The 18336-nt window shown below is 43.8% G+C and overlaps 1 long non-coding RNA gene across 1 annotated transcript; it reads right to left on the reverse strand.

The window, feature by feature from the left end:
• Positions 1-1325: 1325 nt before the first annotated feature.
• LOC140709058 (uncharacterized) lies at positions 1326-18057 on the reverse strand. The gene is made up of 4 exons (XR_012089388.1): positions 17703-18057; positions 11651-11743; positions 7967-8035; positions 1326-2505 (listed from the first exon to the last, which is right to left on the reverse strand). It is a non-coding gene; the product is annotated as an uncharacterized lncRNA (long non-coding RNA).
• Positions 18058-18336: the final 279 nt, after the last annotated feature.

Raw genomic sequence — 18336 nt, forward strand, 5'->3', positions numbered from 1 at the left:
CTCTGTCCTTATGCAGCTCACAGTCTAATGGAAGAGATGGTTACTAATCACATGATCATACAAATAAAGGCAAAACTACTAATTTAATAAGCTCTCCAAAGCAAAGGTACACAATACTATAAGAGTATATTTAATAAGGCTTCCTTGAGAAAGCAATGCTTGTGCTGTGATGCAGGGAATCAGAAGTTAATTACTTAAAGGCAGAGTATTATATTTCAGATAGAGAAACCATCAAGTGCAAAAGTCCCTTGTTTTAACTGGTTCATCCTGGAGGACGGAGGCTTAGTCACGTTCAGAGCTTTACACACAATTTACAGACTATCCAGATGTCTCCTTTTCTAACTGGAAACTCCCCTAATCTCCAACAAATCCACATTTCATGTCAAAGATAGTGTTTGTCTCTAAGCATGAGATACTTTTTTTTTCTTTATTTTATTTATTTATTTATTTATTTATTTATTCATTCATTCATTCATTCATTCATTCTGAGACAGAGTTTCTCTCTTATTGCCCAGGCTGGAGTGCAATGGCACAATCTCGGCTCACTGCAACCTCTGCCTCCCAGGTTCAAGTAATTCTCCTGCCTCAGCCTCCCAAGTAGCTGGTATTACAGGTGCCAGCCACCACGCCCAGCTAATTTTTATATTTTTAGTAGAAATGGGTTTCACCATGTTGGCCAGGCTGGTCTCTGAACGCCTGACCTCAGGTGATCCGCCTGCCTCGGCTTTCCAAAGTGCTGGGATTACAGGTATGAACCACCGCACCCAGCTTATTTTGTTTTGTTTTGTTTTAAACGGAGTCTTGCTCTGTCACCCAGGTTGGAGTGCAGTGGCACGATCCTTGGCTCACTGCAAGCTCCGCCTCCTGGGTTCAAGCAATTCTCCTGCCTCAGCCTCCCGAGTAGCTGGGACTACAAGCACCTGCCACAACACCCAGCTATTTTTTTTTTTTTTTTTTTTTTTTTTGTATTTTGAGTAGAGATGGGGTTTCACTGTGTTAGCCAGGATGGTCTCGATCTCCTGACCTCGTGATCCGCCCGCCTCGGCCTCCCAAAGTGCTGGGATTACAGGCGTGAGCCACTGCGCCCGGCCAGCTAGTTTTATTTTTAACAACAAGTTTTGGTTTTTGCCCCAGACTTTCCCCTCACAGGTACTAGTAATAAGGTGAGAAGGCATATACTACTGAAGCAAAAGGATAAGCAGTGGCAGTAACCATGAACATCACCACTCACAAACATGACCATAATTTATAGTTGTCAAAACTGTTAATGGTCTCTCATCACAGGCTGAGACACAGATAAGTTAGACTGAGGGTAGTGTGAAATTCCCAGCGCTGAGCTAAAATGCCTCCCTCTGCCCTGTTGCTCAGGAAAGCACATCAGAATGCAAATGAATAGGAATGACATTATTATAAGAATAACTGTTCCTATTTATTTATTTGAGATGGAGTTTCACTCTTGTTGCCTAGGCTGGAGTGCAATGGTGTGATCTCAGCTCACGGCAACCTCTGCCTCCCGGATTCAAGCGATTCTCCTACCTCAGCCTCTCAAGTAGCCAGGATTACAGGCATGCACCACCATGCCCAGCTAATTTTGTATTTTTAGTAGAGACAGGATTTCTCCATGTTGGTCAGGCTGGTCTTGAACTCCCAACCTCAGGTGATCCGCCTGCCTCAGCCTCCCAAAGTGCTGGGATTACGGGCGTGAGCCACTGCACCTGGCCTTCTATTTATTTTTTTTAAAAGAAGGCAAATCATTCAGACTGTGGTGCCTTATTGGTAACAAATTACTGGCCATAGACCTCATGACTGATCATGTCAAGATGTGACCACTGAGAAGCGTGGCTAAACGACTGCTAGATTTCTGAACATGTTTAAGTCAATAAGCCATCATGCACATAAGTTAAAACTGGAGTGAAGTTGTTTGGGTGAGTCAGAGTGGCCCAGCTCCTCTCCTGGAGATACCATTCATTTGTTGGCTACACAGAAGTGTTGAGACTCCTTCATGGAGCTCAACACTGGTCCATGAGGCCATAGTTCATACTACTTCAAAACCTTTCAAGAAAAATGTAATGGAAAATGTGATGTTATCAGAGTCTTGGCCAAAATAATATTTCAGAAATGAATGAGGAAGTACAATTCCTTGTGATCAGCAGTCTGGTCTGGGAAGATGCCACTCCTCAACAGTTGGATGATTCTAGAGCCCCGAGTCAAAAGATTTTGAAGGCACTAACTTTTCAACAATGTAGGATCACTGGTTTATAAACATAAGCTCTGGCCAGTACTAAGACATCAGTGAATTATACATAAAAGGTTTATACTTTGAGCCTGGGAAACATAGTGAGACCCTATCTCTACAAAAATAAAAATAAAAAACAAAAAATTAGACAGCACAGTGGTGCGTACCTGTAGTCCCACCTACCTGTAGGATCACTTGAGCCCAGAAGTTTAAGGCTGCAGTGAGCTGTGATCATGTTGCTACACTTCAGCCTGGGTGACAGGAAGACCCTGTGTATAAAAACAAAAAATAATAATTTTAAAAAGGCACCTCTGAGAAACTGCCTAGACAGGGCTTATACCAATTTTACAGATGAAATGACTATAGCAAAAAGTCAATGTCCCGAGATAGCAATTAGGTTTCATACTGCGAGCCATTCCTAGTTGACTAATAATATCTGCCTGGCCAGGTGTGGTGTCTCACACCTGTAATCCTAGCACTTTGGGAGGCCAACGCGAGCAGATCACTTGAAGTCAGGAGATCGAGACCAGCCTGGCCAATATGGTGAAATCCCTGGTTCTACTAAAAATACAAAAATTAGCCAGTCGTGGTGGCAGGTGCCTATAGTCCCAGCTACTCAGAAGGCTGAGGCAGGAGAATCGCCTAAAGACAGGAGACAAAGGTTGCAGTGAGCTGAAAATGTGCCACTGCACTCCAGCCTGGGTGACAGAGCAAGATTCCATCTCAAAACAATATATCATCATCATAATAATAATGTCTGCCTGGAGCTCTGAGTTGATAGGGATTCTGGGGTTAAATACAGGATTAGCAAGAAAGAAGGTGGTAAATTAGCCAGAATTTCTCCATGGATATGGGAGGGAGAAGTAGAAACAGGTATGACACCATTTCCCATCATTTTTCCAGTGTTTTCCATCATTCAACCAACATTTGCTGAGCTCTGCAAGGTACCTGTCAGGTGCTAAGAATACTGAAGAAGAACAAAAAAAAAAAAGTTTTTAAAATCTATCTAAATAACTGGAGCCCACAATCCAGTTATTTTTATCATCCCATTCTGTTCCTGATAAAAGATCTTGCTATCTCTTCATCAAAAATTCATTTCCTCTTCTTCCTGGGTACATACAAACTACATTATTCAGCTTCTTTTGTGGTTTTGTGTGGCCATGTAACTGAGTTCTAGCCAATGACACGTGAGCAGAAGTGATATGTGTGATTTCTAGGCTTTTTAAAAGGGGGTGTGTCCTAACCACAATCTCTTCTTGCTAGTTGGATGCAGATGAAGACAAAACCCTAGGGGTGATGTAGTTATGGCATAGAAGGAATCCCCCTGAATCAACAGCTAGAGGATTGTGATTTGTCAACCAAAAATATTTTCCTTTAGACTGGGCGTGGTAGCTCACCCCGGTAATCCCAGCACTTCAGGAGACCAAGGCAGGCAGATCATCTGAGGTCAGGAGTTTGAGACCAACCTGGCCAACATGGTGAAAACCCATCTCTACTAAAAGTACAAAAATTAGTTCAGCATGGTAGTATGTGCCTGTAATTGCAGCTACTCAGGAGGCTGAGGCAGGAGAATTGCTTGAGCTGGGGAGGCAGAGGTTGCAGTGAGCCAAGATCGTGCCACTGCACTCTAGCCTGGGCAACAGAGTGAGATTCTGTCTCAAAAAACGAAAGAAAGAAAGAAAGAAAGAAAGAAAGAAAGAAAGAAAGAAAGAAAGAAAGAAAGAAAGAAAGAAAGAAAGAAAGAAAGAAAGAAAGAAAGGAAAGAAAGAAAGAAAAAGAAAGAAAGAAAGAAAGAAAGAAAGAAAGAAAGAAAGAAAGAAAGAGACAGAGAGAGAGAGAAAGAAAGAAAGAAAGAAAGAAAGAAAGAAAGAAAGAAAGAAAGACAAAGAAAGAAAGAAAGAAAGAAAGAAAGAAAGAAAGAAAGAAAGAAACAAAGAAAAAAATACTTACCTTGAAGTACTGTATAAGCAAGCAATAAACTTCTTTTTGTTGGAGCCATTATTCTTTTGTGTGTATATTTATTATAGCAGCTAGTGAATATTATACTACCTAATTTGCTCTAAAGTGACCTGGCTTCTTTCAGCCTCCTCTCAACATGCTTTCATCCACTATAGTTGGCACTTAATCCATATTTTCAAGTTAAGTTAGGTGGATATCCTTCATCCTAGCCCAGGAATCTGTATTTGACAGGGGGCATCAAAGGCACATTGAAGGTCCCTGCTTTATTCCATTCCTACGAAGGAATGACAGTCATGTTTCTTTTTGGCTAGAATATCTTTCATTGTTGCTGTTGGACTCCAAAATTGGTGCTGTAATGACTCCCCAGAGTTGTCATGGGCTCTGAGTCACACAGCCCAGATTTAGCCACAGCTGGGTCCCCTACGTCGGTAGAGCTCAGACTTCAGCATACATTTAAGCACAGGCTTCTAGCCCCACCCCCAAACTTTCTGATCCAGTTGGTTTGGGTTGGAGTCCAAGAGTCTGGATTTTTACCAAGTTCCTAGATGCTGCTGCTGGTCCAGGAACCACACTTTGAGAACCATTAAGTCAGTAAAGCTAAGCTGCTGCTGTTCATCTTTTTTTTTTTTTTTTTTGAGACAGTCTCACTCTGTCGCCCAGGTTGAAGTGCATTGACGCAATCTTGGCTCACTGCAACCTCCACCTCTCAGGTTCAAACGATTCTCCTGCCTCAGCCTCCTGAGTAGCTGGGATTACAGGCGCCTGCCACCATACCTGGCTAATTTTTTTGTATTTTTAGTAGACACGGGGTTTCACCATGTTGGCCAGGTTGGTCTCGAACTCCTGACCTCAGGTGATCCGCCCATCTCCACCTCCCAAAATGCTGGGATTATAGGTGTGAGCCACTGCACCTGGCCCTGTTCTTTTTTTTTTTTTTGAGATGGATTTTCATTCTTGTCGCCCAGGCTGGAGTGCACTGGCACAATCTCGGCTCACTGCAACCTCTGCCTCCCAGGTTCAAGAAATTCTCCTGCCTCAGCCTCATGAGTAGCTGGGATTACAGGTGCCTGCCACCACGCCAGGCTAATTTTTGTATTTTTAGTAGAGACGGGGTTTTGGCATGTTGGCCAGGCTGGTCTCAAACTCCTGACCTCAGGTGATCCGCCCACCTCAGCCTCCCAAAGTGCTGGGATAATAGGCATGAGCCACTGCACCCAGCCTCATCTTTTAAAATTACTATAAGACATCTGAATTAGGGTTCTCCAGAGAATAGAACCAATAGGACACACACAAGCATGCACACATGCACACACACACACACACACACATATATGAGGAGATTTATTATGGGAATTGGCTCATATGATTATGGAGGCTGAATATTTCCACAATCTGCCATCTGCAAGCTGTAGAACCAGGAAATCCAGTGGTTTAATTCAGTATGAGTCCAAAGGCCTGAGAACCAGGAGATCTTATGATATAATCCCTAGTTCAAGCCTGAAGGCCTGAGAACAGAGAATAGAGGTGAGGGGAGTGCAGGTATAGGTTCCAGAATCCAAAGGCCTGAGAACCAGGAGCTCCAATGTCCTGGTTCAAGGAGAGGGGGAATTCACTCTTCTTCCATATTTTTATTCTCTTTGGGCCCTCAATGGACGATGCCCACTAACATTGGTGAGGGCGATCTTCTTTATTAAGTCTACTGATTGAAATGCTAATTTATCCTGGGAACATCCTCAGAGCCACACCCAGAAATGTTTCTCCAGCTATCTGTGCATCCCTTAGCCCAATCAAGTTGACACATAACATTAACCATCACAGCATCTGTGTTCTGTAAATATTTTTCTTTGTATGCTTTGTTGGTGCTTTCTTTTCACTTTTCCTTCTGTAAAATCTCAGCCTTGTTTTTGCTTGTGATACCTACAGCAGGAGCCTGGGAAGCTAAGACACTGGACTGAACTGCTATTGGTGTGGTAGTTACTGCTACACTTTGGCAACTGGGCCTGTGGCTGACGGACAGAGATGGGGCCTTCCTTCCAGTGATGTGCCTCAGTTTTACTATTTGTAAAATGAGGGTAATAACAACTTTTTCTTTGTAAGACTTAAATATTTTATACATGTAAAGCATTTAAAACAGTGCTTGGAACAAAGCCAGAGGCATCACATTACTCAATTTTAAGTTAGCATGGTACTGGTACAAAAACAGACACACAGCCCAACAAACAGAATAGAGAACCCAGAATTAAAGCCACACAGCTGTAGCCATCTGATCTTTGGCAAAGTTGAAAAAAATAAGCAATGAGGAAAAGACTCCCTATTCAATAAATGGTGCTGGGATAGCTGGCTAACCATAAGCAGAAGAATGAAACTGGACCCACACTTTTTAACCATACACAAAAATTAACTCAAGATAGATTAAATATTTAAGTGTAAGACCTCAAACTATAAGAAAATCCTAGAAGAATACCTAGGAAATACCATTCTGGACATTGGTCTTGGGAAACAATTTATGACTAGGTCCTCAAAAGCAATTGCAACAAAAACAAAAATTGGTAAGTGGGACCTAATTAAACTAAAGAGCTTTTGCACAGCAAAACAAACTATCAACAAAGTAAACAACCTACAGAATGAGAGAAAATATTTGCAAACTATGCACCTAAAAAAGGTCTAATATCCAGAATCTGTAAGGAACTTCGACAAATCAAGAAAGCAAAAACAAACAACTCCATTAAAAAGTAGGCAAAGGGCCAAGCACAGTGGCTCAGGCCTACAATCCCAGCACTTTGGAAGACCAAGGCAGGCAGATCACTTAAGCCCAGAAGTTTGACACCAGCCTAGGCAACACGATCTGTGAAACCCCATCTCTACAAAAAAAAAAAAAATATATGTGGTGGCATGTGCCTGTAGTCCTACCTACTCAGGAGGCTAATGTAGAAGGATTGCTTCAGCCCAGGAGGTTAAGGCTGCAGTGAGCCATGATCACACCACTGCACTCCAGCCTCGGAAAGAGAATGAAATCCTGTCTCCAAAAAATAAAGAAAGTAGGCAAAGGACATGAACAAAGATTTCTCAAAAGAAGAAAGAAGAAACATGAGTGGCCAACAAACATATATAAAAAAAAAAGCTCGACATCACTAATCATCAAGACGCAAATCAAAACCACAATGAAATACCATCTTACCCAAGTTAGAATGGCTATTCTTAGAAAGTCAGAAAATAACAGATGCTGGCAAGGCTTCAGAGAAAAGGGAACACCTATACACCATTGGTGGGAATGTAAATTAGTCTGTCACTGTGGGAAGCAGTTTGGAGATTTCTCAAATAACTCAAAACTACCATTCAATCCAGCAATTCTACTACTGGGTATATACCACTCCTAAAAATAAGTCATCCTACCAAAAAGACACATGCACTCATATGTTCGTCACTGCACTATTCACAAGAGCAAAGACACAGAATCAACCTAGGTGGGCATCCATGGTAGATTGGATAATGAGAATGTGGTACATATACACCATAGAATAGTATGTAGCCATAAAAATGAATAAAATCATGTCCTTTGCAGCAACATGGATGTAACTGGAGGTCATTATCCTAAGCTAATTAATGTAGGAACAGAAAACCAAATACCACATGTTCTTACTTAAAAGTGGGAGCTAAGCATTGGGTACAAATGGACATAAAGATGGGAACAATAGACACTGGGGACTACTAGTGGCAGGAGGGAGGAAAGAGGGAAGGACTGAAAAAACTCCTATTGGGTGCTGTACTTACCACCTAGGTGACGGGATCATTCATACGCCAAACCTCAGCGTCACACAATATTCACTGTACCCACTGAATCTAAAATAAAAATTGAAATTATTTTTAAAAATTTTAAAAAGAGTGTTTAGCTCATATTAATTATACAATAAAATTAGCTATTACAAACTGTCAATGTAACAGTGCATGTTTTAGTAACATGGGGGCGTCATTCTCTCCAACTTTATTCCCTTCTGGCATATATTCCAAAAACAAGCAAAAGAAGTGGTAGGAGCTGGACTTCCTGGCATCCAGAGTTTTAACTACAATCATGAAAGCATAAGCATCATTCACAAGAAACGGAATTGGATGGAGAAAAACAACTTACTGCCATCAGTTTGGTTCAAATTGCTGATGGTTGATCTGGAGTTTTCTGTCACGAACAGGTTTTGAAACATGTAGGCAATGCATGTGATATGGTTTGGCTCTGTGTCCCCAACCAACTCTCATATTGAATTGTAATTCCCAATGTTGGGGGAAGGACCTGGTGGGAGGTGATTGGCTCATGGGGGCAGATTTCCTCCTTTTTGTTCTCATGATAGTGAATGAGTTCCCATGAAATTTGGTTGTTTAAAAGTGTGTAGCACTTCCTCTTTCTCTTTCTCTCTCTCTGTCTCTGTCTCTCTCTCTCTCTCTCCTGCCGCCATGTGAACACATGCTTGCTTTTCCTTTGCCCATTCGCCATGACTGTGAGTTTCCTGAGGCCTCCCCAATCATGCTTCCTGTCCAGCCTGCAGAAATGTGAGTCAAGTAAACCTCTTTTCTCGCTAAATTACCCAGTCTCAGGTAGTTCTTTATAGCAGTGTGAGAACAGACCAATATAGCATGTTTGCTGAATGGGACTGAAATGAGTCATAGAATAACCTAAAATATCTGGATGCAGGTCATATGTTAAGAAAACACTTAAAATGTGGGGCAAATTTTATACAATAACCAAGCACATTTTACACATACAGTCCCTTAATGATAGCTGTCACTTGTATCACCCAAGGAAATATTGTTATCTATTGCTGCATAACAAATTATCCCCAAAGCTTGGTGGCTTAAAAACAACAATAAACGCCGGGTGCGGTGGCTCACGCCTGTAATCCCAGCACTTTGGGAGGCCGAGGCGGGCGGATCACAAGGTCAGGAGATCGAGACCATGGTGAAACCCCGTCTCTACTAAAAATTGAAAAAAAAATTAGCCGGGCGCAGTGGCGGGCGCCTGTAGTCCCAGCTACTCGGGAGGCTGAGGCAGGAGAATGGCGTAAACCCGGGAGGCGGAGCTTGCAGTGAGCCGAGATTGCGCCACCGCACTCCAGCCTGGGCGACAGAGCGAGACTCCGTCTCAAAAAAAAAAAAAAAAAAAAAAAAAACACAATAAACATTTATTATCTTACATAGTTTTCATAGGTCAGAAATTTGAGAGTGACTTAGGTTTTCATGAGGTTGTAGTCAAAATGTTGGCTGGGGATGGATGCAGTCTGATCTGAAGGCTTGACTAGGCATGGAGGATCTACTTCCAAGATGGCCAATTCATATGGTTCCTGACAAGAGGTCTTGAGTCGTTGCCACAAAGACTTTTTCCGTAAGGCTGACTGAATGTCCTCATGTCATGAAAACGGACTCTACCCATTGCAAATTACCCAAAAGAGCAAGACAGATGCTGCAATGCCATTTGTGACTAGCATTGGAAGTTACACTCTGTCACTTCTGCAATATCCTACTGGTTACATATATAAATCAGCTCTATTCAGTACGGGAGAGGGCAGTATAAGGGTTTGAATCCCAGCAGATGAGTATCACTGGGGGCCAAATGGAAGGACAGCTACCATGCTTCACCTCAGCAAAAACATGGAAACTAATTCATTTTTTAAAACTATAGTTTTTTGTTTCTAGTATGTATAACAGTGTTGCTTGTTTTTATTACCAGTTTTCAGATGGTAGCCTCTCCAAATTGGTCAGTAAAGGTGATGGCAGAATTGCACACATAAAGAAAAGGATTCCACAGCAACTTGAAGCTCAGTAAAAAGCTTAAGAAAGTTTGTTGTTGTTGTTGTGTGTGTTTGTTTGTTTTGAGACAGTATTGCTCTGTTGCCCAGGTTGGAGTGCAACGGTGCTATCTCAGCTCACTGCAATCTCCGCCTCCCAGGTTTAGGTGATTCTCCTGCCTCAGCCTCCCATGCAGCTGGGGTTACAGATGCACACCATCATGCCCAGCTAATTTTTGTAGTTTTAGTAGAGACAGGGTTTCACCACATTGGCCAGGCTGGTCTCGAACTCTTGACTTCAAGTGATACACCCGCCTCAGCCTCCCAAAGTGCTGGGATTACAGGCGTGAGCCACTGCGCCCGGCCTTAAGCAAGTTTTTATCGCTGAAACTGTCTAATGGTCATTGCAGGAAAGTACACTGTTGAGCAAGAATGAAGGATTTACGAAGCTGTTTCAGGGTAGTGTTTTTGAAAAATCCTGCCCAAGAACATTTGAGGTGTGATTTTCCATAAATTATAGTAACTGAAAGGGACTGCAGTCATTTTTATATATAACCTTGGATTTAAAAAATCAAAATAGCGGTAGTGCTATACATGGGTGAGAATGAGAGCTCTGTGGCACTGTAAGAGTTAAATCAGTGAGATTAATACATGAGGGATGGAGGCCATATATCAGCAGAAGGCACTCCAAAAGACAGAAGGTTCCCCAAGCCAAACACAAGAACAGAGATTGACTTCAGTTCAATCAATGGAATTAATGTTTCAAAAACAGCAAGTCAACAAAGGGGGAAAGTCTATACAGAACATGGGGAAATGGGAGGCAGAGGAAAGGCTGTAATAATTATATAGTAATAACCAGTTTGTTGAGCAGTTGCCATGTGCTAAGCACCTGGCATGAATCATTTAATCCACACAACAACCCTATTATTGGAATCAAGAAACTGTAAGTTAAGTGACTTTCTTTTTTTTTTTGAGATGGCGTCTCACTCTATCACCCAGGCTAGCATGCAGTGGCACAATCTTGGCTCACTGCAACCTCCATCTCGCAGGTTCAAGCAATTCTCCTGCCTCAGTCTCCTGAGTAGCTGGGATTACAGAGGTGTGTGCCACCATGCCCAGCTAATTTTTGTATTTTTCGTAAAGACAGGGTTTCACCATGTTGGCCAGGCTGGTCTCAAACTCCCGACCTCAGGTGATCTACCCACCTCAGCCTCCTAAAGTGCTGTGATTACAGGCATGAGCCACCATGCCTGGCCTGTTAAGTGACTTTCTTAAGGACACTAGTGGTAGGGCTGAGATTTGAACCACATCTGTAGGGCTTCAAAGCCTGTGGGCTTAACTAGTCTATCCAGCTTTGTTCTGGAGAATGGAGCTTCTGGAAGGAGAATGCCTCGTGGCAGATTCACCCCTACAGTGGAGATACAGGGATTGGACCAGTGTAGTTCCAGAACACTGGCTATTAGCATCATCCCCTCAGTTCCAGGTTCCAGAAGTCACTTTCTGATCATGACTCCTCTTCCCACAGAGAGAGAACAAGGTCAGGGTCTGACAAGAAAGGCTGGGCTGCTTGGCAGGTACAATTCTCAAGGGAACTAAAAAGTACATTTTTAAGATGTTTAATCACGAAATATTTCAAACATACAGAAAATAATATAAGAGATGGGCCAGGCACAGTGACTCATACCTGTAATCCCAGTGTTTTGTGAGGCCAAGGCAGAAGGATTGCTTGAGGCCAGGAGTTTGAGACTGGCCTGGGCAACATAGCAAGATCCTGTCTCTGAAAAAAAAAAAGAGAGAGAGAGAGAGAGAAATGACTGAAAATGTACCTTTACTGACAGGGAGTTGTGTTTGCTTCACAGTTTTCAAAAACTCTGAGAGACTGAAACATAGAGACTTTAAGCACAAATAGGCCCAAGACCAGCATATCTATAAACTGGCTCAGACATGTCTGCAAGGGCAGCATTATTGGAAATAAGTATATGGCTTCCTAAGATATATTACTTTGAAACACAGAAATCAGAGTGACTACATTCTTACACACTCCAGATCTCAGCTCAAGGGCAGCTTTCCTGACCTCCTTGACAAAGGCAGATCCTTCTAGCATAATCTCTCACAGTATCTTATACCCCTCCTTTATGGCATACACTTACCACTGCTGTGATGTTACATTTATTTGCATGACTACTGGACTAATGCCTTTCTCTTCTATAGACTGCAAGCTCCATGAGGGCTGAGTTTGCGTCAAATTTTATTCACTACTGTATCCTTGGCATATAGTACAGTACTTGTCAGTAATAGGCACTCAATAAATATCTTTTCAATGAACGAATTCAATTTTAAACACCAATCTCCTTCGGCGTCTACCCAAGAGAAATGAAAACATATGTCCACACACAGACTTCTACCTGAAGGTTTATAGGAGCATTATTCATAATAGTCCCAATGTGGAAACAATCTGAATGTCCATCATTTGGTAAGTGATAAATAAAAGGTGGCATATGCAGACAATGGAATGCCATTCAAGCAATTTTAAAAAGTACAAACTGACAAAACTTTCTACAACACAATGAACCACACAATTATTACATTAAGTGAAATAAGCCAGACACGGATGTCTACATATTGTACTATTCTGTTTATATGACCTTTCTTTAAAAGGCAGAACTCTAAAGAAGAAAGCAGATCAATGGTTTCTCAGGCCTGGGGGTGGGAGTGGAGATTGACTGCAAGTGGGAACAAGGAACTTCTGAAGGTGACAGAAATGTTCTAAAACTGGATTGTGGTGATGGTTGCACAACTGTATAAACTTACTAAACATCGTCAAACTATATACTTGCAGTAAGCAAATTGTATGGTATGTGAATTATACCACAATAAAGCTGCTAAAAATGTTTAAAAAATCAATCTCCTTACTTAGTCATTTTATCCCAATTTAGGTTCTGTGGAACATTATTTCTGTAGGGCATTGTGCCAGAAACTGCTAGTTGAGTCTCTCAACTCTTTAGTGACAGACCCAATTTTTAACTTGGCACATAGAAAAGCAAAATAAAAGACCAGATTTCCTAGCCTCCTTTGCAGCTTGGCATGGTCACATGACCAGGTTCTGGACAATGAGACATAAGCAAAAATGTGTAGTATTTCCAGGAAGGTTGTTTAAGGGACTCAACTCCACTTTTTCTACTTTGCCTTTCCTTTTTCCTTCCAAGGACATGTGGACTGGTGCTCCAGCAGCCATTCTGGACCATGAAGTGACCTTGGGAATGAAAGCTAAGGATAATGGAGCAAAAACATTGAAGCCTGAATTCCTGAAGGTACCGGAGAGCTGCCATGCCACCCCTGGATGGCCTGCTTCCCAAATTTCTTTTATGTAAGACAGAAATCAACTTTAATCTTTTTATATCGTTTTCTCATATTTATGCAGGCAAATTGAGTCCTAAGTGATACCAGTTTTTTTGTTTGTTTTTTGAGACGGAGTCTTGCTCTGTTGCCCAGGCTGGAGTGCAGTGGTGCAAACTCGGTTCACGGCAAGCTCTGCCTCCCGGGTTCATGCCATTCTCCCACCTCAGCCTCCTGAGTAGCTGGGTCTACGGGTGCCCACCACCACACCCGCCTAATTTTTTGTATTTTTAGTAGAGACGGGGTTTCACCGTGTTAGCCAGGATGGTCTCGATCTCCTGACCTCGTGATCCACCCGTCTAGGCCTCCCAAAGTTCTGGGATTACAGACATGAGCCACCACGCCCAGCTGTGATACTAGTTTTAATAGGTGTTCAATGAAGAAAGGGTTCTGTGGTCAAATAATTTTGAGAACTATTACATTAAACTTTAACAGATTTCATTAGTGCAGGACCTCTCAGGGTTTTAAATATGTGAACAGGAATCTCCAAGAACCTCCAGGAGAGGCTACAGTATACTCAACTTCCCAAACTAACTTGTCCCCAAAACCTCTTTTTAGTGGAAAATCTTATGGGACAAATAACTTGAGAAGACGAAATATTGCTTTAAAATTTTTTTGTATTTTTGACTCTCCCTTTCTAATCCATCCTTTTCCAGGTAGCTAGAGAGATGTTTGTTAAGGATAAACTTGATGACAGCACATTCTTGTTTTTAATCCTTGAATGATTCCTGTAGGATAAATTTCAAACTCCTTCATGTAACATACAAGACTTTTCGTGATCTGGCCCTTGCCTTCTTTCTAGCCTCACCCTAACCATATCCATGACCCTTCTGCAGTGCTGAGAACTGACTCTATTTTCCCTAGTTTCTCTACCTCTACACATGCTATGCCCCCTTCAAGGAACACTTTCTACTTGCCACCTTGCTTGGCATTCTACCTCTGATCTTTGAGACCAGGCTCAGGTATCAGCTCATTTACTCTTGTCCATACTTCAAGAAACGCCTACTATGTGCCACGCATTGCACTTGTGCTTGAGTTACAAACACAGTCCCTGCCCTGGAGTGACATGGAATCAAATGAAGTTAGACAAGTACTGTATCAGACAGGGTATACTAATAGCTGTAACAGACAACCTTCACATTTCAGTGACTTGACACCATGACATTTTATTTCTTGTTTACAACATGATCCAGTGCAAGTGAGCACAGAGGTTCTACTCTATGCAGTGAGCCACCATTGCCATTTTCTGGGGCCTCTGAGTCCTCCACTCAATATTTTTGCACCTGGCCAGGCATGAGGAAAGGAGAAGTTTGGAAGATCTCATGGGAGTTTTTAGGGGATGTCCAGAAATGGGATATATTTACCACTTCTGTCCAGATTCCATTACCCAGAGCTCAGTTACATGGGTCTACCTGATTACTGAGAAATATAGTTTTATTATGAACCTAGGAGGAAAATGAAATGGGTTGGTGAAAAGAGTTGTTTTTCCTGCCACAGGTATATCAATAAGAACAATAAAGAAGCTCATGGTCTAACAGAGGAAACAGACAAGTGAACAGAGACATGAAAGCAAGAGAGAACAGAGTCAGGTGGGATGCAACTCTTTCTTTGTGGTGTTACCATAAGAAAGTTCTAGAACTGCTGGAAGCCCTTCTGTGGCTCCCTTCAGAGCTCCTAAGGATTGCTTTTCTGGGGCCCTTTAGAAATGGGGCACACTATATGGTACAAAAATTTGTGCATCACGGGCATCACCCTTGTAGCATCAATCATCTTTCGTTCCAGCAGCTGCTGTGGCATCAAGCTCTGCGTGGGTACCATCTGACTTCACACAGCTGCACCCTGACAGTACTTTGCCTCGTGGCCCTGCCACGTGCCTCTTGCTAGGTTCCCTGTTGACACTGAGTTTTGGGACACTGTAGAAGCCCACTTGGCACCTATGCATGAACAACTGGTGTGAGTCTTTATTCAATGAGATGAGCTGATGGATAGATTTCCTTCCCTTCCCCCTCCCATAGGCTATTCTGAGACTCATTTTATATGGCTTCTCAGAGGATAATCCCTTGAGCAGAAGCAATCAGCCATACTTAGTGGAGGCCAGATTAATAACCATCCTGGTATTGGCTCTTCCTTCCTCCCTACTTTACTCCTTTTGCTTTACTCCTACGCTATAGAATCAGGCTCTGTTTCTGGAGACGCAGGCGAAGACACTGCCATGAATGGGTATAGCTAAAAGCAACTTAGCTGTCTCTGTTTCCCTTTCCCCTCCAGTTCCTCCCCACTGGTTCCTGATGAAGTACCTTGGGTCAGACTCCACTAACTCCTCTCAGTTCTGCAGACCTGACTCTCACTGGATAAGGTCAAGCCTGCCACCTCTCCTAAATGCAGTCCCCAGACTGTTCCTTTGGTTGTACCTGTCCCACTCATTTGTGAATCAGTCATATACTTCTATTGATTTCTTTTTTGGTGACTTAATATTGTGTCTCTGTGTATATCTAACTTCTTATGTGCTGTTGACTTTTCTCAATGTTTAAGAATAGCAATTACTGACAAGTCTACCTTCCATCTCCCTCTTGGCTCTCACACCTCCCCAGGCTGCCTCTTACATTGGTACATACATGCTCCTCTTTCTGTCTAGAGTACCACCTCATTTATGTTATTTCAATTTTTGTAGGCAAGAGACTTTATTACGCAAAGGAAGGGTCATTTGACTCCCACATAGGACCCACCAAATCTGTCTCTGATAAAACTCTGCTCCCCGGCTAGGCGCAGTGGCTCACACCTGTAATCCCAGCACTTTGGGAGGCCGAGGCAGGCGGATCATGAGGTCAGGAGATTGAGACGATCCTGGTTAACATGGTGAAACCCCGTCTCTACTAAAAATACAAAAACAAAATTAGCCGGGCATGGTGGCGGGTGCCTGTAGTCCCAGCTATTCAGGAGAATGAAGTGGGAGAATGGCGTGAACCCCAGAGGCAGAGCTTGCAGTGAGCTGAGATCACACTACTGCACTCCAGCCTGGGCAACAGAGTGAGACTCCATCTCAAAAAAAAACAAAAACAAACAAACAAACAAAAAACCAACTCTGCTCCCAGCCTCTTTCAAGACATGAGAGCCAAGAGTACCATGGGCACTGTTGAGAGCTTTGGAACCTGTAATTCTGGTGTTTGAGCTGGAGAGGCTGTGGCTACCAGCTGCCTGGTCCTGCCTCAGCTTCAACTTCAGCTCCTGAAGCAGCTGGTTCAGAAGGTCAAGCATGCTGTCCCCAGGAGGCAGCAGCAGGCGGGTCACCCTCAGTATACTCACTCACCAGCAGCTTGGCAAAATTGGAGATCCTCAGGATCTATGCATAACTCTCTATCTCATCCTCAACTAGATGGTAAGCTCCTTGAGGGCAAAGATTTTATTTGTCTTGTTTAATGCTGCATCCCTTGTGTCTAGAACAATACCTGGAACATAGTTGGTGCCTAACAAATATCTGTTTAAGGGAGGAAGAAAGACGAGGAAAGAAAGACCATGAGACATCTTGGCCAGCCTTGAGTCAAATGACAGAAATGCACACAAATGAGAGAGATAGGCAGCAGGGGGCTGCTGCCTCTGTTTTCAAGCTGGAGAAACCTCTTGTGTCTGCCAAGAAGTGAAGAGTGTTACTCACAAGAGAGTTAGGGCCACAGGCTGAAAGCCATCGGAAAACTGGGATTTCAAAGAAGCTAAAAATACTCTCTCTCTGGGGGTACAGTAAGGCTCCGCTAAATCATTATCATGGCCCCTGACACAGTCAAAATGTGCTTATCCTAAATGTATCCCACAAACTGCTCTTAGAACCATCAGACTCAGATCATTCCTGCTTTAACTGAGGTAGAATAAGCGTCTACAGTCAGAATCCAGTTTTTTAGTCGGTGCTTAGGAAACACGATGGGCAAGCAGGGCGCGAGGAGGGCAGGTGGCTGCCAAGGTCAGGGTGGGAGAGGGCAGTAATGAGATGCCATACAGAGTATTCAGCCAGGCACCGCAACCTCTCCATCCCTCCTTTCTTAATTTAGGAATTTCCTAATTCCTAAACCTTGGTCTAATTTCCCTCCTTTCTTCTCTTTTCTTCACAGCATTTATCACTACCTGCCCCTTGTATTTAGTCTTTCGCCTACTCCATGAAAGGGCTTTGTCTTGTTGACTGCAATATCCCGTTTTATATCAGTGTCTCGAATTTGTGGGCACTCAAAGATTAGCTGCTAACGAATGAATTCGAGAGTGTAACAATTAGTTGAATCTCTGCCAAACACTAGGCCCTGTCCTTGAGGATGCTACAAGGATAGTAGGGGCGACAGGCCCGAAAATAAATGTACCATAGCTCGACGCCTGATTTCACGGAGATCTAGCCAAGGCGCTGCAGGGTCCGCGGGGCTGGAAAACTCCCGGGTGCGCGGGGCCTTGGGAAGAAGTCCGTCAGGAGCCAGGAGTGCCAGTGAGCCGGGCTGAGCGGCAGGAGACGCGGCTGGAGGCTGCTCCTCTGTTCCCTTGGCCACTCAGGATCTTCTTTTCCTGACCTGCGGGTCCCTCGCCTCTCCCTGCATTTGCCAGCATGACCTCGGCCCCTGCGGAACCCCTGTGTCGCGGGACCCCAGCCACATCCTCTTCCACCCGCGGAGACGCCAGCCCCGGCTCTTCCAGAGAGCTAGCCAGCTACCTGAGAGACCTCCACCTGCGGGCTGAACCCCCGCCGGCCCCCGCGCGCGCCCCAGGTCCCCGCCCCCTGCCTGCGATCCGTCGCGTGCAAGACCCCGCCCCGCCCCCTCGGCCCGCGGGACCCCGGCCCCGCCCCGCCCCCGTGGCCCCGCCGCTAGTCCCGGGGGGGCGGGGCCGCGCGCAGCGGCGTCTCCAAGGCGGGGGGCACGAGGCAGGGGGCGGGGCAGTCTCAGCGCCGACCAATCAAGGCCGCGATCACATCCATGCAAATACGAGCACAATGGAGCGAGCCCA

The sequence above is a fragment of the Chlorocebus sabaeus genome, chromosome 2 (assembly GCF_047675955.1).
Source record: "Chlorocebus sabaeus isolate Y175 chromosome 2, mChlSab1.0.hap1, whole genome shotgun sequence".
Taxonomy (NCBI): domain Eukaryota; kingdom Metazoa; phylum Chordata; class Mammalia; order Primates; family Cercopithecidae; genus Chlorocebus; species Chlorocebus sabaeus.